We start from the raw sequence: 26,797 nt of genomic DNA on the forward strand, positions 1-26,797 counted from the left end.
TCATAGGACTTTCCCAGTTAATTTCTGGTCCACCTTATTTAAGTGGGTCACCTCAGATATATTTCTTCACATTCAAGCTGAGCACACCGTAACTGGCCACTGCATAATGCCAGGTCTCCTGGAGATACTTGCAGCTGATGATTATTGCATTTCCCACTGTTCTGAGTATCTGTGCTTATGATTAACCCTTTCTTTCACTTCTGGGTGGATGACAGATTCCAGCCTACCCTTGGGAGTAAGATAAGCCATTGCTTCATGAAGTGGATAATAAATCTTAGCTGGATGGCAGCAAAACCAGAATGAGGCATGAAGTGTGCAGCACTTTGGCACTTCTAAGTAGCGCAGAATACATTTCCTCAGCTGTGCAGCCGCCAGGACACCGCCAAACCTTCTCTCTCTCATCTGAATTAGCTTCTTACAGAAGGCTGAGGCAAGCTCGTGTTTCCAGCCCTTAGTGCTAAAGCGCTTTGTGGCTTGAGGGTAAGGATATGCAGAAAGCTTCTCACAGGCTCCTGCAGGCATGCAGATGGCTTTGCCTGTCTTTCTCTTCTGGTACAGGCATTTTTATGATAAGGAGGAAGTTTGAGCAGAATCCACAAAAGAAATCACTCTGAAATCCTTGAATATATTCCCTAAGGGCCGGAGGTACATCATAGACACTGTTGACTTCAACTGTAACAGAAAAGTTCCATTTTTCAGCTGCGTTTTCTGCCTCAGAGACAACAATTTGCAATGTTGATTAGTGCACTCTGAGAAAATCTTTAGGTAACATAGTGGTGAATATGAGAGAAACTTTGTTATATAACTAAATATAACCCTCTTGTAATCAAATATTTCATGATGTGCATTAAAAATATTGAATATAATAAGGTTTTTTGAATATTCAGGTAATTTTATAAACAGAACTTCATAAAATATACATTTTTACTCTTACAGAAACTTCCTTACTTGTTTATTCATTTATATATAACTGCACATGGGTATGATATATGTATGTTTATTTTGATATCCAAAATGGCTCACAAAACAGATAATTTGCAAGTACATAAATATTTTCCTGAATGTTTCTATGCCTTTCGAAGAGTCTTATGTTTCCCTCTGAATTCTTCTAGAGCAGAAAGGAAAGCTACACCTTCCTCTCACTGCCTTGCTCTCTTTCATAAAACCACATGAAAATAGGCCAACTGTATTTTGGATGTCTGGAAAAGAATCTGAGCAATATAGACATGCAGACATGCAACTATTACAGATCTGACTAATTAACCAGCTCACAGTAAAATTTATTTTTCACTTATCATGCTACCAGACATGCACAGGAGTGGAGGGCACTGTAAGTTACTGTGAGAAGAGTTATCTTCACTCTGTTTTTATATTCACATCTGTGTTTGCTTTATGTTATTATGTATTTGTGAGTCCTACACAAGTGTTTTTGCAGAGCTTCAGAAGAGGGTGGGACAATGTTTTATAAATTTTTGTATTCTGAGCACAAGCCCTGAGCTATAACAAATTATAAAATGCTGACAGCTGGTCTACCATCTAAACGCATTAGTTGAAAACCATAATTTCTCTTGTAACTTCTAACTTTTTTTGTAAGTGGGTTAAAAATTTCTCACGGAAGATCCCTCAGAGAGGACAGTCAAAAAACTGGTTGTTTTACCCCAACAGAGTGTCTTGGGTTACTCCAAATTTCCTTCTGAGTGGTGCAAAGCACATGTAGATGCAACTGAAATGACAGGATCTTAATTTTAATGCTCATCTTTTTATTTATGAGCAACATGGTTCCTCGTACCTGCCTGGTATTGCTGAAGATGGGGAGCTGTGCTGGGGTGTGTGCAGGGAACACCCTTCCCCTGGAGGCAGGGGTGGAAGGAGGGGCTCCTCTTTGCCTCCTGCTTAGAGCTGAGCCAGGAACAGCTCAGCCAGGTGATGGGCATTGCTGTGCTCCCATTAAGGCTGGAGAGAATTTGGAACTGGCTGAGTGAATGCCTCTGACAAATGCTCTAAGTAACAGTGTATTAAAAAAAAAAAAAGAAAAAAGAAAATATTTTAGAGTTAATTCCTGTCTGGATGTTGTAACCTTGAATCTTCCTCTCTTCTTTTACTCTGTCATGAAGTGTAAAAGCCAACAATGGTCCCAGTCTGGGTGGATGTAGCTGAGATAGGATTCACTCCAGCCCCTCTGAAACTGCAAAGGAGGTGAAGCAAGAGTCATGATCATGTAAAAGCAACAAGAGGCTGATGTAATCTCTCTCTTGGGACTTGGAGAATACCAAATCCTTGTCCTTGCCTCCTCAAATTGCTTCTCTGTATGCTTACTGCATAATGCCTTCTAGCAGGTTAGGCGGTGAGTGAGTAAAACCAGGCTTTGTCTCAGCAACTGGCTTTGTGATACCGGCACCTGCGATGGGAGAGGCTCAAAGCTGCTGTCCCTGCTCCAGCCTATCCACTGTGCAAAGAGATCAGTGTATGTGACACTCCCTGTGTAAGAAATCTGAATCTCAAGTGCTCCTCATCCCTGCTCCTTGCTGAAAGCCAGGTGCTATTCCCAGCTGCTCCGGTGCTGGAGTTTGAGTAAAGCACATGTGATGTGTGGTGGGTCATCTGCAGCACGTGGAACACCCAGAGCCCAAGTGTGCCCGTGACACTGGCCAGCAGGGAGTGTGGGGTTGGAACCCTTAATTTGTGAGGGCCAAAGGGAAGTGTGTGCTGAGCTGGTGGGATCTGCTCCGGCAGCCTGCAAAGCCCCACCACTCCACACTGTGTAGGAAGCTCCTTTGGGTGCTAAGGGCTCAGGAATGTGTCAGGGGATGTCAACAGCAATATGACACCTCTTTGGCTGTTGCAAGAAGAAAAGTCTTGTAGTATTTGAAGTACTTTGCTGTTTGTGAGTCTGTGTCTTTCAGTACTAACACAAGGAATCATAGAATCATAAACTCTGGTTAGGTTGGAACTGATCTTTCAGATCTTCAAATCCAACCACTAATCCAATATTGACAAGCCCACCCTTAAACCATATCCCTGAGTGCTGCATTTGCAGACAGTGACTCTACCATTTCCCTGGGCAGCCTGTTCCAATGCTTGACAACCCTTTCAGGGAAGAAATTTTTCCATATATCCAATCTGAACCTCCTCTAGCTCAGTTTGAGGCCATTTCCTCTTGTCCTGTTGCTTTTGCCAAGGGTGCAGCTGTGTCTTTGTATGGCTGTGAATGTGCTGCCTTTCCCCCATGATACAGACATTGCTGGTTCTCCACCTGTATCCTACCTTGCACCACCTACCAGACCCTTGCTCTGACCCACTGTGTTTCTTGGAGATAAATATCATCCTCAAGGGTTTTCAGAAGCTGGAGATTCAAATAGTTGATGGATTTAAAAAGGTGAAGACATCCACTTTTTTTTCCCCTTATCTTCTAGTTGAGTTATCAGTGCAAAATCCACTGCTGCTATGAATTGTTGGCTTATACGATGTGGAGTACATCCCTCTAGAAAATGTCAAAGTGTTTCTTGAGGAAATCTCAAGAAAATAGCTATATTCAATGGTTATGTACAGTTCTTCAAAATAAGAAAAAGTGGTTTGTTTTATTTGACTTGATTTTATTAACCTTAAATAAATTGCTGTGAAACCAAACAAATTGTGCAAAGATTGCTCTTGGCTGATTTACCAGTGAGGGTGTTTCTAAGTGTACAATTAATGTAACAACATAAATTCAAATTAATGTAACTGTACAATGTAAATACAAAAATAACTAGACAGTCTAGTCCCAGACTGGGATCTGGTTTATAGGCCCTTTTGAGATTTAGTAGCTGTTGCTATTGCAACATTTAAACCATTTATGAGATAAATGGCTGAGATAAAATCTATGTATCACTGCTTTTTAGAGCCGCAGGGATACTTTTATGCCTAAAGAGCAGCTTCTTACAGATAGTTTGTGAAGAGCATTTGCTTTTGAAAAATCAGGGTATCAGTCCCTCTGTCTCTAATCCCATTCACCCCCAAAGATGCAATAAAATTCCGGTGCTGCGAAAAAAACTTTACTCTTAATTAATACGCTCTCTGTTGTGCAAGCTGACTTCTGAAAGAGCTGGTTGTGAGAGTCCCATGAAGTACACAATTCATCAAACTTTTCATCCCACCAACACCTCATAATAAAGGGAAAATGCCACAATGGAAACTTTTTGTGGTATTTCTTCTGGAAGAAATGGCATAATGAGATAACAGGAGAGTTTGCCTCTTGCAGTCACTGCCTAAGGTCAGAGCAATCTTTGAAGCCTGGCTAGGAGACATAACACAGCATTGGAACAGGCAATTGCTGTGCTGCTGTCTGCTTTCAAATATGTGAGATTCAAACAGGGGAAAATGCTTTATCAGTTTTATCAATGAAATTTCTACAGGAGAAAATCCGAGTCCAAGGTCTATGAATCTCATAGGATTTTGCATGATGGAATTTGCCTAGGAGTGATATCTGAGACATGAAGGACTATAACTGAGACTAAGGGCTAAGTGCTGATCTGTGCTTTTTATTTAAACTCTGCTCTGCTCGCTGTCCTGGGTCTTAGTTGTTTATTCTACTCACTTTCAATGCCATTGATTGTGGTCACTGCCATTGATTCAGCCACACCAGCTAATTTCCCCCCAAAACTTTCTCATTCATGGTCTCCAGAATAAAAAAAAAAATCCATATGCCAAATGGAAAGGATTAGAAGACTTAGACTATGAACCCATGAAAGTTGCCATTCAGATTTGCTCCTGGAGCTAGGGGGGAGGCATGACTAAGTGTTCACCTTCCCTGTGGGAAGTTTTATACAAAAAACACACTAATATCTGTTGTGGTGATTTCCACTTCTGGCTGTCCAGCTCAGCATCATAGAAAAGACAAAATGCTTCCTAAGGAACCATTTAAGAGAGACAGCTCTGTCTAAGGAAAACAAAATGACAGTAACAGTTGTGTCTGAGAACCACCCTGATGCAGGGCTAGTTAGTGAGGCGGATGTAGGCTGAAAGAAGAGGTGGTAGAGCAGCCACAACGAAGATGCTCTAAAAGCCCAGAGGTACCTTTCTCCTAAGCACAGAGCAGCAGAACATGGTTATATTGAGGAGTGATAGCACTTTTTGCATGGTGGACACACTGTTCCTAGCAATTATGTGCTCATAATGGGGAAATATCTTCCATCAACCTTAAAGATGGATAGGTGGTTTTGAAGAAGAAAGAAAGAAGATGATTAATGCTGATACAACAAAACCATAAAAGGTTATTGAGTGGAGCAAAGTTATGCTCTTTGATCTGTTTCACTGAAAACCACTCTGTCGGCTGCTCCCTCAAGCAATTCACAGCAACCTCAATGCAGATGACCATAACTGAGAGCAGAAAAAGGCTGCTTTCAACAGTAGCTGTCTTACTTCAATGAGACAGACACCTTTAAGTGGCTTGGACTCTTCAGAAAATAGTGTCTGCTGAAATGCAGGCATGCTAGCACGCGGTATTGGGGATGAGCTGCTCCCTGCAGTGTTTAAAATGGGAGTCAGCCCAGCAGCTGTGCTGCTCTGTCACTCGAGAGGGCATCCTCTTCCCTACAGTATTTTTGCAGTGTGCCAAAAAGGTCAGCAGCTTGGGATGGGTTTATAGTCGTGATGGTAGAGGTGTTTGGGGCATTTAAATTATTATTTTTTCTGTATTCTTCCATAATATTCTTCTAGAAGTCCCATCTAGCTTGGACAAAACATGCAGAGTTTCTGCAGTAGCTGCCACTGTACCAGGATTCTCTCCTATGCTGCACTGTACTGTAGAGCTGTTAGTTAAAAATGGAAATCATTCATGTGCTTTGGCTCTGAAATTGCATTTGATAAATATCAAGACACTTTGGTGATTAACTAATAGGCCATTTATTCAAAAGTAGTATTCCCAAAACAAAGTATATCAGCATTTTCATGTATAACTGGTACATTTCAAATGCCACTCATGAAGGGAGGGAGTGCTGGACTCACGTTCTTGCCAAGAGAATCATGGGGGACAAGGCTCTTCACGGAGGTTTTGTGCAGTGAGATGGATGGGGTTCAAAAGTCTTACAGGCTCTTATTTACTTTGCTCACCTTTGAGAAATATTTCCTTTAGTGAATAGGCAAACAATAAGAGCTAACAGAGCTTCTGGATATGAGAAATTATCTGCTTCTGGTAGTAATGAGCACTGCAAATTACTCATGGAAAATTCACACTGGGAATAAAATTAGTGAGTATGCTGTGACTGTTTCTGAAACTATTCCAAATAACCAACATTCCTGTGTAGTTTCTTTTAGCCCAGGTTTTAAAGCTTTTTGAGACATTAATTACTTACACCTACCATGTGGCAGGAAAAGAGATTATGATTCAAGGAAAAGTAAGAATAGGATGAAACAAGTCTGCATGACTGTTAGAAGGCACCCTGTCTAGGCTGAGTCTGTCCCTAATGCTTTGTGGCCTTCTGTAAAATGATGCCAACTTCCAATTATTTTAAACTGGATTCCTGAAATGATACCCACTTCAGTGGCACAATGTACCTGAGTGAAACAAGTACAGGAAATAGAGGAGTCAAAAGACATGTAATTAAGAACAATTTTATCTTGAAAAATGTATCAAGTCTGGGCCCACTTATAGACAGCAAATGTTTATGTAATTCATCTATATGGGAATTACAGGTCTGAGTGGCCCTAATTGCTCTTCATTGCCCTTGACTCAATTATATAATTACCTTTAAAGAGTCAATTATCTACTAAAATGTCTGCTCACTTTTAAAAACTGCCATATATTAGTGAGTGAAGGGAAAGAAGGGAATATCCTCTTTACGAAGTAACTACAGCCAAAGTCTCTGTATTGGGCCTCTGGGAGCCAAAAATTACGTCAAATAAGACTATCAAACATTGAGGGAACTGCTTTATCTTCCTGTCCAAAGGTAGGATAATGACATGTGTCTGAGGCATCATCCTTGTCCAGTTTCTTCCTGACCTCTAGTAACACAAACCGTACAAACCTCTGGTGCCACTTGCTCCCATCCTTCATTAATTTCTCTAATTGAAAACCCACTTGCTGTAGCAAGAGCCCATTAAATTAAGTTTTCCACACAGAGCACAGTGAAGAAGTGTTCCTGTGAGTGCTGATATCTGTCCCTGGGGCCACAGAGTGGTAGTGGGTTTCCTTTGATGGCAAAGCTGGCTGAGAGCAGTTCTGCTCTTCTTCCTGTGGGCTATTCCCCTCTTCCCTTGCTCCTGCCAGGCCCTGCCTGCCTGAGGCTCTACGGGGAGTTCAGCATAGTACCTGAGAGCTTCTTCTTCTCCTCTTCTCTTACAGGGCCTCATCTAAAGATAACCTTAGACCTGGAGCCCAGTCAAGCCCTTGAGGTATTGATACCAAACTGCTGTGGAGAGGCATGGGGCTTCGCACTAGAGGAAAACACTACAGGATTGAGACTCTGCCTTACTCCAGCTCTGTCAGTCTAGCTATGAACTCTTTGCAGCTGCTTGCATACTCCTTTAATCACAGAGCCCAAAGCTCAAGTATTTGACTTGCCAGGTCCATAACTCCTCAGTGAAGTTTTGATTTTCCCATGTGGTGAAAGATAGCACACATCTTCATATTTCTTAGCATGACCCTACATGTATCCTTTCTTCCACAGAAGTGGTATAGAGTGCTTTGCATTCACTTTGTCCTACTCTACCTAAATATGTGTGTCTTGACTACATCCCTGTGTTCACCCTAAGTGCTCTAGAGCTTACAAAATGTGGTTTTTCTTCTCATAACCTCTGTGTGATGGGTTCATTTCTTCCTGAAATGAAACCTGCACTCAATATTGCACTATAGGGAAAAAATTGCCCTGAGGATAGCCTGTTTGCTTTTTGACTAAGTCTCTTAAATATTGAGACCTATGTAAAAACTGGAAACTCTGAATTAATGTGGATTTTTTTCTGGAGTAGGTTTTTGGTTGTTTTATTTAATTTTGAGGGTTGGGGATCTTTTAGGTTTGTTTGTTTGTTCATTTGTTTTTAACATGGGGACAGAATTTGACCTGGCTTGTTAAACTACTTAATTCTAAGTCATTATCATTCTCTGAAGTATGCTCCTGTTGAGCTCACTTCTGAACAATTCTCTCAGGCACATGGTGTGACTCTTGGAAATGGTGCTGTGCAGGGCCAGGAGCTGGACTCAATGATCCTTGTGGGTCCCTTTGAACTCAGCACAGTCTGTGATTGTGTGATGAAGTGTCTAATCTCCCACTGCCAGTAATGAAGATCTAGTAAGAGCAATCAATGAACAATTCAGCTGAACAGAAACTACGTCCCTACTTTATGGTGAGCTGAATTGCTCTTCAGGCTCCAGTGACTCTAATGGGAGTATAGGAATTAAGTAACCCAAAAGTACCTAAATTTAAGTCATTGTTTCACACTGGTTCTTGTACTTGATGCTCCCTAGTCAACAAAGAGCATCAGACAATTTTAAAGAGCATTTTGTTTGACCCATTTTAGAAATCTGCCTTAGGAGATGCATTAATTTTCATTTATCTAACATGAAATTAGGTCTATTGCTTTAAGATAACTATAAAGTTTAGCAATCCTAAAACTCTCCAGCTGATTTAATACCCATATGGTCATGACCAGAACCTAAACCAAGATAACAGTTTGAATATATGTTATCTACTGCTTCAAAAAAGACCTGGAAAAAACCACCATATGTATGTATAACTTCAGGCTCAATTAAGGGCAGAAAAGGTTTTTGCTTGTCTCCTATATCCATATTTAAAATGAATTCTGGTTTTCATAAAATATACAATCAGTGCTGTCCTCATTCCTGTAAGATGCTGTCCAAGCTAACAGTTTAGCAGGACAAAAATGGTTGGGTTTCTATGTGTCCTGTACATATAGAGTTAAAATTTATGTCTCACCTGGGTGTTAGTAGATGAAGGACTAACAGGTTCTGTGGCTCTAGCCCAAAAAGGCACTGTAAAATGCCAGGATACTGTCCTCTTCTGTAACTCTAAAAATAATCTCCATTATTCTGAAATCATGAGTGATTGAGCAAAAGGTGTGTGATCAGTAGGAGTTTTGTAAGGCAGTCCATATAATCGAAAGTGTTTTTCATTTAATGTAAAACATGTCTATATCAAATGATGAAATGGAAATCAAGCAACCTAGAGAAGTAAAAACCCTTCACAGTCTATCACCACCGTTCACACACAAAACTTCAGTCACTATTGAAATTATGATAAAGACCCCTTTATGCTCCAATTAATGACATTCACCTGACATTACTATCCAGTAGATGCACGATTAATTTTACTGCTAGACCTTATGGTTTAATGGTTTCTTCTAGAATGTACATCAGAAAAAAAATCAATCAGTGCTGGAAATTAATGAGTACAGGATCTTAGATTTAATGGAGCAGAAGATGGATTCACTGGTGCAAAACCTTGTGTGAACTGGGAGAAGTAGATAATGAGCAAGAGATACTCATTTATTTACAGAAATTTCCCTAGCCTGGCAGAGCTCTCAAAACTGATCAGCTGCTAATTTCTACTGAAAACTGCTTAAGGAAAGAACCAAGCTCCTCAAAAAGGAAAACAAGTATTGGTTACCTTCCAAAAACATTGTGTTTCACGTTATGGTCCTCTCTAGATCATGTCTCTGGTCACTTTGTGACTAGTGATACAAAGTGGACACCTAAATCTTGAGAGTCTTAGGCACTCATCAAGACCTGCAGTGGTATCACTTGCTCTGTTCCTAATCTTCATTTTCTATAATACCCTCCTGGATAAAAAAATCTGACATTTAAAATTCTTCTCACACCTGACTATTCTATCTTTTAGGACCTCTTAAAAATAATTATTTTGGCTTTATGTCGGGAATGGCAGTCTTTGTTCTTAGAGAAATACTTCAACAACTTCACTGTTCATTTTTTTTTTCTCCAAATAAAAGGAAAGTGTTGACAAGAGAGTGCACATTGGTGCTTGGTTTTTTGTTTGTTTTTTTTTTTTTTTTTAATATTAATTCAATTTAAACAGACTTGCACATTTGTATGTTATGCATGCATGCACACACAGAGACAAATTTATATTGGTATGAAAGCAAGTCCCTGCTTAACATTTTTAAATGCTTCTTTTTAGCTTAGATTCTATTTATATAGCAATGGCAATTTAAAGAAAAGCCTCAAAGACAAAATGAGACTTCCAGCAGAATAGTTTCCTTAGAACAGCAGGAAAACCACTCAGTAAGAAGGTGTAGAAGGGTTGTAAACTGCAGGCCTGAAAAGTAAAACAAAATCCTCTTCTGCTGGCTAAACTGGTGAGTCCCCACTCTTCAGTCTGCTGGTAATTTGGGTGACTCACCAGGACTTTGCAGTACCACTGATTTGTCTACAATTACTTCTACAATTACTTCATAACTTTTCAATTATGTAGGACTTCATGGATTCCAAAATCTGTTTTAGGAGGGCTGTGATAGCAGGATCTTTTTATAGACCTGGGTTTGCAGTGAGCAATCTGTGGTATCAGATGGGGATGTTCTCAGTGGCTGTGCTCCTCAGGTGGGCAGTGTCACCAGCACTGAGCTGAGCTGTGGCTCAGCTGTACTTTCAGAAGGGGAGAATTCCACTAAGACAAGGTTCCTACGCTATGAGGTTGGCAGAGCATGGGGAGCTCTGTGAGCATGTGCATGGGTGTGCACAGAAATTTGGTTGAACACAGAATTTATGAATGTGAAAATAGTCAGCCTTTGCATAAGCTTGGGTGAGATAACACTGTCTGATGCCTACATTAATTCCACTGGCTCATTGTGATTTTAAATTTGAGGCAGAGACTAGAAAACAATAAAGAACTCAGCTCTGTGCTTTGGCATCACTGCCTGGATGCTCCTGTCAGTGATTACCCAGATAATTGTTCAAGTGCAGCAAAATATTTTAAAATAACTCTGCTCTAATTGTTGATAATGATATTTTGTCTCAGCAAACATGCCAAAGATCAGTGCCAAGATTTTACAGTCAATGAACAAGTACTGATTAAAGAAATCCGCTTATTAAAAGAATGCATGGATTTGTATGATGTGGAAAGGCTAATATTTTATTTCTCTGATTATAATAACAATCTACCTTAAATTCTGGTTTTATAGGCTGTGTTTAACAAATCACTTTTTCTCATGAATAAAATTAGCTTCTCACAAAAGGCCAGCTGCTTCAGAATGGGATGTGATGCCTTGTCTCCTTCATACTTCATCTTAACAGTCACACACAAAGCAGGAGAGCTTATATTTCTTTATACCTGACAGGAGATCTGAGTCTGCCTGGAGTCACAGTGCTTCACACACAGCGTGGCTGGAAGTAATTCTTATTAATAAAACTGCTGAGAGCTCTGCAGCTAAATCTTGAACATTATTTCAGCAACTTCATTTTGGAAATAAAAGGACACTGCTTTTGCAGAATGACCTTTTCTTTCTCCAAGAAGCTCTATATCTAGTAATTATTAGGTCTTTTAATTTCTGAGGTGTGTTACTATGTGCACACAAAGTATTTGTGCTTTGAAGCCTAAGCTCAAGCCAGTAATGCTGGAACAATCCAGTGTGGAGAAAACAACCTGCAGCTCCTATTCACACCAATAATGAAATTGAATTCAAAAACACCAGCCTGCTTGAGCTTAGGGAGAACAGAAACCTAAATAGTAACCAGCTGTCACCTCACCCAGCTGCAGCTCTTGCCAGATTACCACCCAGGGACCCAGGAAGGAGTAGGACAGCCATCCCCATCTGTCACCTTCGAAGATCCATGTGGCTGTGCAGTGAACGGGGTGGGAGGTGGCCCTGTCCCCCTGTCCCATGTCACACTTCATCACCTTGTTTTGGTGTGCTACCCAGCCAGGCAAACCTCTGCCAGCTCTGGGCACTGGGCAGAGCTGGGCACAGGGGCTCTGGGGAGAGGGGAGGTCACCAGCTGCTTTAGGGATGGGGGCAGCTCCTGCAGCACAGCTGGAGCAGCACCTGGGAATAGGAACAGATGGGAAAAGAGCCCCATGTGCTGGTGCTGCTGCAGGAAAGAATGAAATGAGGAGATACACCTGAAGCTTTGGAAATGCATTCCCATGGGCTGTGTTTCCAGCTGAGCAAGAACTTCCTGTGGGCACCAAGACATGACTTTTGGCAACTTCCCATAGCTCTGGTGGAGTGATAGGTTCAGGGAGGTAACACCTTGGTGAACCCTGCCCAAGGAGCAGCACTTTCCCCATGAGGCTTGGATTTCTGCAATATTCCTGTCTATTCTTCCTATCCAGTCTAGCCTGTGCGACGTGCTCTAGCATCACCCTGCTGACCAGGGAGGCTCAGCCAGATGACCTGTGTGGTTACTGTGGTCCCTTCCAAACAGTCCATGGGATTCTGTGATTCCCTGCAGGAAAGCTTGCACCCAAAGCATGGAACAACTTCTTGACTGGGACTTTGGGACCCCCTGGCACAGCACAGTGGAGAAAGGTTGTATCCCTGACAACTCCTGGGGCTGGCCTTTGCCTTTGATGGGGTTTTTTCTATCCCTCTGAGACCACCCTAAGCCACAAACGTGATACTACCGCTGCCTGGTGCTGCTGGTGTTGCCTTGACCCCAAGTGTGGAGTTGCTGCAGGCAGTGCACGCTCTGCTTAGTGATGTTCTTTTGTCACAAGGCAAGGGCAAGAGCCTGTGAATTATAGTGAGCAGCACATCACTGCAGACTTTTTGGAATCAATCCAAAGTCCATTAAAGGCAATGGAAACACTCCACATTTCCACTCTGCTTTAAAAACTATTATCCTTTATTTCTGTCAGGAGTCTTGTTTCACAGTAGATGGCATGCACTGTCATAAATCACTCAGAAGAAGCAGCAAGCACTTACTTAATACAGGGTAGCTAAAGGTGCATATTCAAATGTTTCTTATCTGGCCAAAACACATTAAACTATTTCTGGAAAAATTTTTCTGCAGAATGCTGCCTCTGTGCTTCTCCCATCAGTTTACAGCCTCTCCTTCTGAAGTGAAAATCTCAGACTTAGGGTTTATTTGCACTCTGAAAAATTTATGTTATGCTATTGATACATATCTTCTAATAAAATAATGACCAGTGTGCTGGAAAATAATGTAAAGGTATTTCATGTAGGTCCCAAGTTAAATAAAGCAGTTTTGTCTCTCAGGTTTATGGGTTGCTTCTGGTCCATACCTCTCAGCTGACAAAGATCACAGCTGTGTGGATTTTTAGTTGACTAAAGCAGCCTCTTGCAATACGTCTAAATCCCAAATACAAGGATAAGCCCAACTCTGTGCATACTAACCAGCTGCTTTCCAGTTACCCATTAAAATCCTCTGTTCTATAAAGGTGCAAATACTACCTTACCCATAAAGGTGTTTGTCTTTATGGGTCTCTTCAGGTCACATTTCATAGGTTATAGAAAAGTCCAACTACCTTCAGTGCCAACTATTTTTGAACAGAAATCTAAGACTAATCAACCCATCAGATGATACTTTTAGCTAGAAGAGAATATATCAAGCAGAGGCACAAAGAAATGAAGCTGTCCCTCCTGCACTGAGCTGTGGGATCTCCAGCAGGCCTGTATCTTGTACAAACCCCCAAAATTTTCTACTTTCATCTGAGAGTTAGTATTCCCTTTTGCCAACTGCTCAGTTGAAAATCAACAAGACAGATCATGCTGCCAGTGCTCATTCAGGATTATCTCTCCCTCAGAAAAAAAACTTCTCTTGGTTAAGTAATAATCCTGCTGGTTTTGTTATTGGAGCAGGAAGGACAGCTCTTCTCTGTACCATGGACACTTCCCTTCTGGTCAGGACAAAAATTAGTCCTGAGGAACAGGACAGCCAGTGACACCAAGTTCCAAGCTGGAATGCCTTTAAGCTCCAAATCAACTTGCTGTTTGGTCTCCAGGGTACCCACTGCTGGATACCCACATGCCCTCCACAGCTGCAGTTTTCCCTCACCACTAACAAGACAAAAAAATATTGGCACAAAATTGGGCACAGAAATGGAGAATAAAGAAAGGACACAAAAGATGCTAGGAAAAGAAGGACCACCAGGGGCTTACCAAAATCTTGCAAGAACAGTGCCCTTCCTTTTGCTCTTTGTGGGCATGAGAGATGGGTTGCTCCTTTTATCTGTGCTGGTCCCCTGTATGGGGGAAGATGTTGTTGTTCAAGTGTGTGTCAGACTGCAGGATCAGACCTGAAATGAGCAAGAAGTGATGGCCAGTCAGGCTGTTGGGCGTGAATGGGATTTACTGAGCATCTTTCTCTAAGCCTGTAAGCTGTACCTGATGTGCTTCTGCCTGTTGAGCTCAGAGGAGACATAAAGACACAACAAATTCATATAATTCAGAAAGATGGTTTTGAATAGCTTTTATATCTTAGGTTAATAATTTCATTTTTTGGGTTCCCACAACACAAATGCAAAGAAGAGAGAAGACCCTTGTAGCACTTTTTGCCATAAATGCAGTTTTTATCTTTCTCATGTAAACAATAGGCTTTGGACGTCAGTTTTCTTCACAGCCCCTCTGTCTTTCCTACATGCACTGAGAACCCCTCCTCCTGGCCACTCAGACATGAAAACAGAAGGTCTGCATAAGGTCAAATAGATTAGCTGAATAAATCAAATTAGGAAATGAAGAATCATCACTTTTCAAAGCTGGCTTGTGACAGAAAAAAAAATGCATTTTTCTCCATTATTTGATTTTAATAATCAAATACACAAAATTACATTCTTGAAAAAAGAATCAATGAACAAAGTCAAGCTAAGCTTCTGCTGCTATTTTGCTGAAAGTATTTGCATAGGCAGGGTACCTGTGGCTTTGATCATTTACCTAACTGCATCAGCTGTGGTGGCAGCTGCAGAGACTTGCAGAGACGATAGGTGGGTCTCCAGGGCATGGAGAGCTGACACAGGTACTTGTGATACCTTCTGAAAGAGCAGTGTGCTGGCATAGAGCTCTCCATTTGACCTGGAGGCTGTTTCCACATGTCTCCCATTCCTTTGAGAGACAGAGCTGAAGCCTTTTGCAACCCCTGGATGCAAAACAAAGTGGTCATCTCTGGGATTTGTGCTGCCTGCCATGCAGAGGTGGGAGGAGAGGCAGTAGCTCCCAGCCACCCCAATGCAGCAGCCACAGGGTCTGGATTTTGCCTTTCTCTGTAAACTGCAGCTGGAGAACTGTCTTGACTCAAATAATTACAGTTTTAAATTGACACAGTAAATTTGTCAGGAAGCAGAATACAATATGTTAGAAAATACATTTTTGTTCATACCCTGGGCAAAGGTTTAGTTTCACCCTTCTTAGATATGTGACTGGTTATACTTCTTTATTTATATAAGTCAGAGCTAGTTCCTGTAGCAAGAAGCTTCCAATTTAAATTGACAGAACAGAAAACAATTAGAATTAAAGGAACAGAGAGATTCCCTTGTAAAGATGTGCAGCTTTTTACTTACCTGAAACCTGATGTCAAAAAGCTCTGTTTACTGCCATGGATTCAGTTCCTGGGTGAAGAAAGCAGATTTGAGGAGCCTGTGGGAAAGGGAACTGAGCATTTTCTTGTGCAAGTATTAAATGTAGAGATGATTTGCAGGTGTAAGGAAAATGTGTCTGCTGTCAGGGTTTCAGTACTTGTAAAATTTTCTCTGCTAAAATGCTTGGGGTTGGAAACTAATACTATTTGGAGTTGTGAGCTGTATCATCATAGTGCCATGAAGTAAAACTGCTTTTATCCTGTGAAATGCAGAAAACATGGAGGAAAAAAATATGCTTACTTGAAAAAAAACTATTTGAATTTCATAAAATAAATCACAAGGTGCTTATTCTTAAGGATAGTATAGAGTTTTTTCAAATCTAAAAAGAAGAAACTGGAACAAGTGGCTTCAAAAAGAGCTGGTCATTTTCCTTTTTCTCACCAGAAAACCTGAACAGAATGGGACGCATTCCCCCAAAAATCAAGGCAAAAATGTGAAGATTAGCAGGGTACATTTGCAAAGCTTTGGACAGGAGAGAAAGGAAATTTACAGTGCCCAAGAGGTGAATTTGAAAGAACAAGCTATATGTACAATCTTTACTTCCTGACATATAAACTTTCAGTCCAGAAAAATTCCAGAGTGCAAGTGATGTCAGCTCAGTTGTCCTGTGCAGCTGATCTGTATTTAAGTCAGGGCTGTTCCTGGTGTTCACAGCCAGGTGCTAAAGTTGGCTAATGAGGAAACCTATTGATCTGTAGCATTTTCTTTCAAAAGTTTAAAAGCAAAGAGAACTGTGAAAATGAAGTGATCACTCTCCTCTAACATGACAGCTTTCTCACCTGCTCTCCCCTGTTTGCCTTTGTTCTGGTGCTCCTGGTACACTGCACGGTGGAGACTGCAAACAATAAATGGGAGAAGTTTGATTTTTATTCATGCCAGGTGCAAATATTGGCTTTCACCTTTCTTAGCATGTGACCAGTTATACAATATTAATTAACTGATAGGTTTTTAATTTCTGATTTTCTTCTGAAACTAAAATTTGATTTCTGTATTTCAATAGAAAGTTGAAAAATCTTGCCTATGGGAACTACTTACGGAAGAATCCTTCTGTACCCAGCAGCAATCCCCCACTACATGGTTATAGTAATCATTTAGTTAGATCTCTTGCTAATCTTGGGAAGACTACTGGGAGGGGACCTGACTGCCTGCCTTTGCAACAGCATGGGAAGGGTGTAGTCCATACTGCTCCTTTGCTGGTCTAGATCTGCCTTTCCTGAAGGAATGAATGGTACCAATGACAAGAGCTGCTGTTATCCAGCAATTGAAATATATGATCTTTATATTGGGGATTTCAACTGAAAAATTATTCATTACAATAGGAGAAGCATGAGAACTATTTACTTCATTAACTATTGGGTTAATATTGCTGATTTTTTTGTTAGAGTTACAGAACAGGTATTGAGATGTAAAACTCATTACTTCCATTTGACCATTTTGTATTTTTACATTTACAAAACATTCATGTGGCTGGAAGCCATGAAAACATGAGTGATTAAGTGATGATTTTGACTCATGATTTTTGTTTATGGCATGAAGATAAAGCATATTGATCTGCACAGGAAAGCAAGAATTGACTACTTGGTCTAGTTCTCCTCTTTCATTATGAACTGAAGTGGGAGAAGCAGCTCAGAATTTCTCACTTATTTCTTTTACTGCAGTGCTTGCATAAAAGTGACAGGACACAACAGACTAATTGAAACCCACCAGATCATATCTCCTGTTTGGTAAGTGTTTTTTGGTTTTTGTTTTTTATTGTTTTGGTAGCTATACTCAGATGTCTCAAAACTGCCATCCACAATCTAGAATAAGGATGACTTTCCCTTCCCCAAAGCATCAGCACTTTGGAAACACTCTCCAGGTGTTGTTTCCAGAGCATCAATCCTATTTTCAGTGTGCTTTTTTTTGGAAATAAGTCCTGGTGACCTCAGGACAGGGCTTGGCAAAAAGAATTTAATCCAAATTCCCTCTTCCCTGGCACTGACAACACCTCTGTTAGGACCTTGGGACCCTGTCTCTCAGAAAGAGTCTTTGGACCCTCAAGATTTTGTATGCTGTGGACTAGAAGTGCTTGCCCTTGGGTGCCCTTGGCAAGCAGTGGCTCCTAAAGAGCAGAAATGCAGTGTGTTGGTGTAGTACAGCCCATCCTGTTTGATGCATTATTAGGTATTATTAAACATTCATCATTGTGGCATTTGTGCTAACAGTAATTTTACCACCTGTCCTCGTAGTTTCCCTTTGATTTGTTGCTAAATGATGGAAGTTGGGGCATTTCATATGGACTTGGCTCTTTTTCATTATCAAATTAATGGTCTGTTCAAGTTTAACTATGAAACTTCTTATTATGTGAATCTATTAGCAAAAGGACTCTCAGACAGAAACCCAGAGTGCCCCACTTTGTATCCATCACTACTCTGGCATGTTCTCTTCCTCTAGGGAACAGTAATGTCCATTCTTACTGGGTGGCTGGAAAATGAAGTTACCCAGCAATACAGGAGCTCACCTAAAGGGATAATAAATTTTTTACAATGTTAAGTACTAATTTAAAACATTCCCTAGACTGCATTAAAGACTATGAAACTGAGTTACACAAAAGGCATCTGGGAATTGAGCTAGTAAACTAAAAGTGATCCTACCAAAACAAATTGAAAAATACAGAAGTGTTTGTCAAAGCCAAAAGTCAGGACTTAATTATATATGCGGCCAAAATTGTTGTACATATTTATGCAGTTGATTCATTGAGAAATACTAGGGAAGAGTTGAAAAGGCAATCACAAATAACATATTTTGAAATTTTTTATAGAATCATTTAGGTTGGATAATATCTCTAACATTATTGAGTCCAATGATTAACCCAGAACTGCCAAATTTAGCACTAAACCATGTTCCCAAGTGCCACATCTATGAATCTTTTAAATACCTCCAGAGATAGCAACTCTACCATTTCCCTTGGGCAGCCTGTCCCAGTGTCTGACAACCCTTTCTGTGACAAGATTTCTCCCAATATCCAAAATCTCTCCCAGCTCACCTTGAGGCCACTTCCTCTTGTCCTATCACGGGAAGGGGAGGGGAAGGGGAGGGAAGGGGAGGGAAGGGGAGGGGAAGGGAAGGGAAGGGGAAGGGAAGGGAAGGGGAAGGGAAGGGAAGGGAAGGGAAGGGAAGGGAAGGGAAGGGAAGGGAAGGGAAGGGAAGGGAAGGGAAGGGAAGGGAAGGGAAGGGAAGGGAAGGGAAGGGAAGGGAAGGGAAGGGAAGGGAAGGGAAGGGAAGGGAAGGGAAGGGAAGGGAAGGGAAGGGAAGGGAAGGGAAGGGAAGGGAAGGGAAGGGAAGGGAAGGGAAGGGAAGGGCTCCCACCTGGTTACAATTTCCTTTCAGGTAGTTATAGCAAATGATAAGGTCTCCCTGAGCATCATTTACCCTAAGCTAAACAACCCCAGGTCTCTCAGTTGTTCCTCATCAGACTTGTGACCCAGACCCTTCACCAGCTCTGTTTCTCTTCTCTGCACTCACTCCAGCTCTTCAATGTCTTTGAGGGGCCCAGAATTGGACACAGCACTTGAGGTGTGGCCTCACCAGCGCTGAATACTGGGGATGGTCACTGCCCTGTCCTGCTGGCCCCACTGTATCTGTTAGAGGCCAGGATACCATTGTTCTTCTTGGCCATCTGGCACATGCTCATATTCAACCAGCTGTCAACCAGCACCTCCAGGTCATTTTCTGCTGGGCAGGTTTCCAGGCACTCTTGGGAGGAGCTGTTGTGTCCCTCAAAGGCTGAGAGGCCCTGCAGAGAGACCTGGATGAAGTAGAAGACTGGGCAATCACCAATGAAGAGTAAGAGAAACAAGAGCCAGACTCTGCATCCGGGACGGGGCAGCCCTGGATGTATGGACAGACTGGGGAATGAGAGCCAGGAGAGCAGTGCCACGGAAAGGGACTTGGGGGTCCTGGTCAGTGACAAGTTGAACATGAGCCAGCAGTGCCCTGGCAGCCAGGAGGGCCATCCCTGTCCTGGGGACATCAGGGACAGCATTGCCAGCTGGGCAAGGGAGGGATTGTCCTGCTCTGCTCTGCACTGGGGCAGCCTCACCTGCAGTGCTGGGGCAGTTCTGGGTGCCACAATATGAGAAGGACATTGAACTATTGCAGAGTTTCCAAAGGAGGGCAACAAAAATGGTGAAGGGCCCTGAGGGAAAGCCGTGTGAGGAGTGGCTGAGGTCATTTGGGAGACAGGGCAGACCTCACTGCAGTTACAATTTCTTCATGAGGGGAAGAGGAGGGGCGGGCACTGATCCCTTCTCTGAGGACAGGACCTGAGGGAATGGCCTGAAGTTGTGCCAGAGGGGTTTTAGGCTGAATATTAGGAAAGGTTCTTCACCTTGAGGGTGGCACTGCAATGAGCTCCCCAGGAAGTTGTCACAGCAGTTTACTGCATATCAATGACATTATCATTAGTTTGGTGAACACGTAGTTTACTTGCAATATTAATTGCAAAATTACAGCTTAAATATAAAAATAACTTCAATTAATTGATTCTCAAACAGCTAATGTATCATCTGGGAAATCATGAGAAATAGACAGCGTCCTCATGGGAAGCAATAAGAACTCTACCGTGCACTGGGTATAGGAAATAATAAAAGAGTAAAAAGGGTATTTGCAGGCTAGTAGGATTAACAGCAAACCGTAGATGTTATTGCAGTGGATTGCTAGTTTACATAGCTGGGATGAGCCTTAAGATGTATTTTGAAGTCTTTTGGTGCGCTGAAAGACCAGAAGGCAATGGGTTTGTGCCAGTCCTACTGAAAATGTTGCCACAATGAGGGGTCAGGTTGAAAAGAAAAGATCTGTGCCACCATGGGCTTTGTAGGAAACTCAGCACCAGCCCATTGCTGATGATGCCATGGCCACCAGAAAATCCTTCTGCACTATGTGAGTAGCTTAGGGCTTGCCCCTGGGCAGGTGTTTGTCCTTGTATTGGTCCTTATATTAGTCCCGTTTTACAGTTTGGTGTCCTGGACCTAAGGGACCAGTTTTCAACGCATACTGTACAAAGAATTACTGCAATCCTCTTGAGAACAGAGCAATAAGTCATGAGGATGGAGGGCAGAGCTACAGTTGGAAAATCACTTAGCAATGTTGTGCTTGGAAAATGCAAATAAACGTGTGGAGTAAATATCTGTATTAAATACAAGAACAAAACCTAGAAACAGTAAATATTTAAACATAAGTGTTCAAGCAAAAGCTGGGAATGTGCTGATAGTATCTATGACAAAATTAGTCTTGAATTTGCAATGTGGCAATGCTGCAAATGGAAAGATCTCTCGGGATGCGTTGACCTGGCAGGTCAGGAGCAAAAACACCACAGCGACTAGAGGCTGGGGGTGCACCTGCTGTGTCCTGTGCTGTATGACAGCATGAGGACACAGCTCATGCTGTGAGAGACCCTCTTCTCACTGCATTCTGGATCCAGGCTCAGGACAGGGCACTGATGTGGCTGAGATCAGCTGTAATCCATGGGGCTGTACTCTCTCAGGAGTTTAGCTGGTATATCTGCTCTAAGACGTGCACACAGAGCAAATCTTGTGGCACTGTTTTCCTCTAGTGTGATGCTATGTTACAGTTCTAGTCTACAGAAACTCAGCCAAGAGTACTTGTGTCTGTGTAGTGCTAGGATGTGGGTGGTAATTAAAATTATAGAAGAGTAACAGAAAGGAAACAAAATTATTACTGACTAAAAAACTGGTTATGTAGTGTGGAGAAGATTAATCAGATTTATAGGACAGTGGAGACAACATGATGGCAAACATTTGGGAAATGTCAGCAGTGGAAAGTCCTTGTTTGTGTAGGATGACATTAGGATAGGGAAAGTTTTGAGGAACATTCCCCAGCAGAGTTGGTGAGAATCTCATTATCTGAGTTGGAAAACATAGAGAGAACAAAATGTTTAAAAATATTTCTGAGCGGCAAATTTTGTCCATATGGAAAGGTGTACCTGGAGACATGACATTTTTCTTCCATTTCTAGATATAATAAGTATAACCTTCATAGCTGTAGAAAAATGTGTAGCATATCAGGTTCTTGTCTTTTGGAATAAAGGGACGTAGGATGTAATGAAAGGATATCAAGGATACCTTTGACAAGGATATGTTTATGGCTTGATTAAATAGCTGATACACAAAACCCAGTGAAGACTGATTAGAAAGGAAGCTGTAATCATGCAACAGATAAAAAATGCTTTTCAATCCACATGTGATAATTTACTGCAAACTTAACTATAAGTGTGATTAGAAGCAGTGGCCTATATGGTATTTTTTTCAGATTGCTAAAGCAATTGATTACAACTGAAATAGAAAGAAAACTTCAAATGAAGGAAGACACTGCTTGGGTAATACATATAAGGGAATTTATTGAGTCTTATAGAGGCTCAATTGCGCAGACATCCAGTCTGAATAAATTTAAAATTAGAGAAAACAATAGAAAATTAGTATTGGCAGCAATATGCTACATGTTAAACAATTGCTAACTTTAAAGATCCATGAAAGAAGATGAGGTGCCTAGAAAAGGTTGCATATGCAACTTTTTATGGGTGCCTGCAGGATCAGGGCAACCTGCTGGATCAGGAAGTCCTGACTGTCTACTCTTTCCCTTTTTGTAGCTATCCTTGACCACAATCTAGATAGGAGAGTGGCTGGGATTTGGAAAGCTTTGCATCAATTCCAGGGTCTGCCTGTGATTTTGTGTCAATCATTTCTATGATTTCTAAGAGTTACTTACCAGCTCAGGATTGTGGTTTCCATCTGTACCCTGAGCAGTACAAGGCATTCCAGGCAGGCTCAGTTCCAGTCTGAGCCCTCATTTCAGTGTCCTTGTGTGAGTACCTGCAGGCACATGCCTCTCAGTCTCAGTGACCAAAGGAGATCCTGGGGCCTTTTGAGACACCCTAACACCCATGTGACCTTCATGGGTATGACCCAGAAAATGTAGGGGGCCTGTGGGGTGTCCTAGGGTGTCTCAGATGGCTCAACACTTACATTTCAGGACCTGAATCATAGCCTGGATCTGTTCTGTCTGAATGAAAATAAAACACACTCAGACACCTACATGCTGACACCTCACTTTAGGTGCTTTGAACCAGACCACCCATCCACTGTGCTGCTTCTCCTGTGCCTGTCACCATGGAAATGACCTCCTTGCTGGGACACTCTCCTTTGAGTTATCCCCAAAGTGTTGGGACGGTCTGGAGCACTTAGCCACCTCTGTCAGAAGTGCTAAGTAACCCCCCATGGGTGAGCCTGCAGACATAACCTGACAGAGAAAATTCTCTTCTTCAGAGAGACAGAAGCAGTTGCACAGAGAGGAAGCAAATACTTGAAATGTTGAGGTTTGGGCTGTATCCAGACCTGGATGGAGTTTGGACCATTTCCTAGCATGGCCAGCCTGGTTTACACAGTGCTTGTTATTTGCCTCAGGGAAGCAAATATTATATTCCTGCTAAAAGAGGGCACCTTAAATTTATTTCAGCTACTACTAGTAGTAGCATAAGTGGTGTTTATCTAAGATAAGATAGAAGAGGGAAGAGGTGAGTACAGAGGACAATATATGTCTTAGCCATCATATTACTATAGAATTCTAAATGGCAAAAATTACTAGTTCTTCCACTGTGCTTTCTCTGAAAAGCGAGGTGCAAAATCACTTAATATGAAGAAATATACAGGATTAACAAGAAAATATGTTCAGGGCAAGTCTCAGGAAACACCTAATTACTCCTGGAATTAGAAACTGATATTGCAGGTTGCATGGCAAATTTCTGAGACAGAATGTGATGAGATCTCCCAAAAATGTCTTTCTTAATTATGCTGGAAAAAATGTTTTTAAATCATCAACAGGTTAACCTGTCTGGTGGATATCAGGAGCCTTTATTTCATTTTCCATGACAAACACATGTGGCCAGTAAATCTGTATTCCTAAGGACTCTCATATTAAAAACTCAGCCCTGCTCCCTTCCAAGGCTTGAGGGAAGTCTCTGATACTCTGTTCCATTTACATGGCACTCTGGAAAGAGTTCAGAGACAAACATTACATTCAAGAGCTCTGAAAAGATAGGCTTTTTAGTCTTTATTGTAATTATCCCTCATTAATTTAAATAAGGGTTTTGAAAATACTGGACAAAGGAAACAGGCTGTGTGGGATGAATTCACAAGATAAAATTTACTAAGATATATGCTTTAACTCCTTGTTTTCCTATGCTCTTAAACACATATGAAACTTGGAAAAGAATGCAATATGCAATATGGAAAAAAAAATCATCATAATTCTGTAGAAACATATGAGTGACAGTAAAAAGGAGTTGTTCCTTGCACAAGTGATTTACATAATTTATTTTCTTATCCACTTAGACTTTTGAGTTTCACTTAACAAAAATGTTTAAAAAAACTTAACATCTTCCTGTGTTTTGTATTTACATGGACCAAATACTCCAGAGGAAAAAAAAAAAAAAAGACAAATTGTCAAAATTTTATCAAGTAAAAGTGAAAGTGAAATTTTATCAAGTAAAAGTGAAAGAATCAGGGTTTTGGATCACGGTTATAGCAATGCTTTCCAGCCATTGTACTCACTTTGTGACTTATTGATTGTAAATAGGAAACTTTCTAAAGTAGTTTGAGCTGCAGGTGATGCAATAACTCTCCCTCTGATGAAAGCCAAGCTAACTGCTCAAAGCCAGCTCATGGTAAAGGATAATTGGCTTTTCCATCTAAGTTTATTCTGGAGAGCTTTTTGAGATATGTGATGTCTGCTTATATAGTGAAGGTTCCTGAAGCAGCCTGTCCTGTTTCCAGCCCATAACATTCCTCTTTTAGGACAGGATTCATTCTTGTGTTTGTACATGAAGCTGTCAATGGGTGACTCCTCCTCTCCTTCCTATAAGTCTCTTGGTTAATATTTCTGTCCTACATGGTGATTAACACATCTGAATTTGGACATCTTGTTCTTTTTTTCACCACCGGAAAGCACAGTGGTATTATTTCTAGACCTAATATATTGAGAACAATTGTAATAAAAGATTATATAATATTCCATTTGTCACAAAGATTGAAATAATTTCACATAACATATTAAAACCATAAGATAATGAGACTGTTAAAGTTGTGGAAACACCATTAATTTTGTTTAACTTGGGAGAACTCAGTGGCAGTAAATCACAGATTGTTCTACCTGCAAGGAAGGAAGATGTTCTGAAAATTGTGGGTCAGCAATAAAACTCCTTGGGTAGTGCAGTTAAAATGTCCATCATGAAACAGTATATAGAGCTGCAGTTTGGAAAAGGTTAATGTTATTTTTTTATTACTTTTTTACTGTGCTAGCAGAGAAAGCCTGGTTTGCCCTCATCTCTGTGGAGCAGGTCCCACATTCAAGCCATATATGCAGAAGATATCCTGTACTCACAGGGATAGATGGAACACAGTAATGACTGTGAGCACATTTTTTCTCCACATTTTCATTTCTTACAGTAACTTCCAGTGTATTTTCCCTCTGCCGGGGACCCATTCCCTTAATGATGCAGTGCAATGACAACGAGCCTCAGCTGAGCAGATCATGGGACCTGTCATTAGCCTTGTCTTGTTGGTAACATTTTCTCACATCAGCCTTCTGACTGTAACTTACTCTTTAACCTGAAACCATTTCTGAGAGAGCAAGCACAGCACACAGCTCTGCCAAACCCAGCACTCACTGAGGCACATTGCTGCTGTCCATGGCCAACACTGTCAAATCTTGGGTTGGGCAGCAGCAGGGGCACTGTCCAATGGAAGGACAAATAGCACCATTTGGTGTTCTACTTTAACAATGGCAGACATTTGAAAGGCTTGTGTTATTTTATCTGAGTGTTTGTTCTTCTTTCTTTCCTGAGATTCTCCACTGAAACTTCTGCATTTGAAATTGCAGCATACAGGGACCCTTGTTACATAAGCAGGAGTTGGGGATTGCAGGAGCTGATTTACAGTTACAGGGTATGAAAATTATTCCAAGGTAAGTAGAAAGAGACATGGACAAAAGCAGTAGTGTGGCTTCCTAATCTGATAGGGCAGGCTAGAGGTATAGCAATATACACATGCACATGCACATACAAGGGAACTTGGTTCCTATATGAGACCAGATATGCAAAAAAATTGTGTGGTCTGTAAGAAGCCATAGAAATATGACTAAAGAGTTTGTCTGGAGAAAGAGAAGAAAGAGACCAAAAATCTTTGTTTTGTCATGGGCAAAATTACCATGGATTTGTTGTGGCAATTTAGCAACTGCAAAGTGCCAATAACTGTTTAGAAAATTATTTTGACAAAAACTTCCTTTGCATTCTCAAGATGCAAAACCAGGAAATATTATCCCTGTCTTGAATTCTGAAGGATCTTTTTCCACCTTTGCCAAGTCCTGCTCTTACTTAACATCAGGGGACATTTTGGAGAGTGACAGCAAGAAGAATAATAGGGAAAGGAAAAGTCAGATAAAGCGAGTTTCTATTTTTCACTCCACTGTTAACATTGAAACTTTTGACAGTTCCTTTAATCTGTCTTTTCTGCTTCATGCATAGGTGGAACTGGAAAAGTAGAGCTTTTCTCAGGAGTACTTTCCATGTGAAATTATAAAGTTTTCCATAAGAAATATGAAAAAGGGATTTTTCTTTTGCCACACTCACAAACTTTCACTCTCTTTCAGCTTTTGTAGAGCTAAGAAATAGTAAAAGAGTGTGAAGAAGAGGAGCAAAATACATTTTATTTATAAAAATAACACCTTCCCTTTTACACACTTGACAATGATTTCTGAACACAACAGTTTCTCTTAAAATGTAGCACTTCTAATCCTTTCCTACAGTTGCAGAGCTGGTGAGGCTATGGGTTAAATCTGTGTGCACATAATTCTCAATTCTGCAACAGAAAACCTTGGCAAAAATCTTCTTGACACTTTAATTTTTTTTTTCTTTCCATTTTTATAAGCTATGTTTCTGCCTGCTTCTCCTTTAAAGCAGGTTTTTGGTTCAGTTATACTTGCAGATGGAGAGTATGTTGGAAAAATGTTAGCTATCTCTTATTGTGAGTGTGATAATGTTCCCTGAGGGCTCATTGCTTATAAAAAATATCTTCATCCTGCAGCAAAAGAATTAACCTCAGAAGCCCAATAGCCACAGGATTAGGAAGTCAACTCATTGAACAAAAAGCACTGAAGAGCAAAAGCTGGCATTAGGAGTAAGATATATTTTATAGGACATACCTGGACCC

The 26,797-nt window shown here is 41.1% G+C and overlaps 2 long non-coding RNA genes across 2 annotated transcripts in view; one reads left to right on the forward strand and one right to left on the reverse strand.

Moving 5' to 3' along the window:
* The window catches only part of LOC140683650 (uncharacterized), a 58,543-nt gene extending 41,358 nt beyond the window's left edge, over positions 1-17,185 (reverse strand). The window contains exons 1-2 of the long non-coding RNA XR_012054864.1: positions 15,459-17,185; positions 14,065-14,201 (exon numbers count right to left, since the gene is read on the reverse strand). This is a non-coding gene — a long non-coding RNA (uncharacterized lncRNA). The remainder of the gene's footprint in view (positions 1-14,064; positions 14,202-15,458) is intronic.
* LOC140683649 (uncharacterized) overlaps positions 1-26,797 on the forward strand; it is a 150,352-nt gene that overhangs the window by 41,226 nt on the left and 82,329 nt on the right. The window contains exon 2 of the long non-coding RNA XR_012054863.1: positions 17,195-17,260. This is a non-coding gene — a long non-coding RNA (uncharacterized lncRNA). The remainder of the gene's footprint in view (positions 1-17,194; positions 17,261-26,797) is intronic.

The sequence above is a fragment of the Taeniopygia guttata genome, chromosome 3 (genome assembly GCF_048771995.1).
Source record: "Taeniopygia guttata chromosome 3, bTaeGut7.mat, whole genome shotgun sequence".
NCBI lineage: Eukaryota > Metazoa > Chordata > Aves > Passeriformes > Estrildidae > Taeniopygia > Taeniopygia guttata.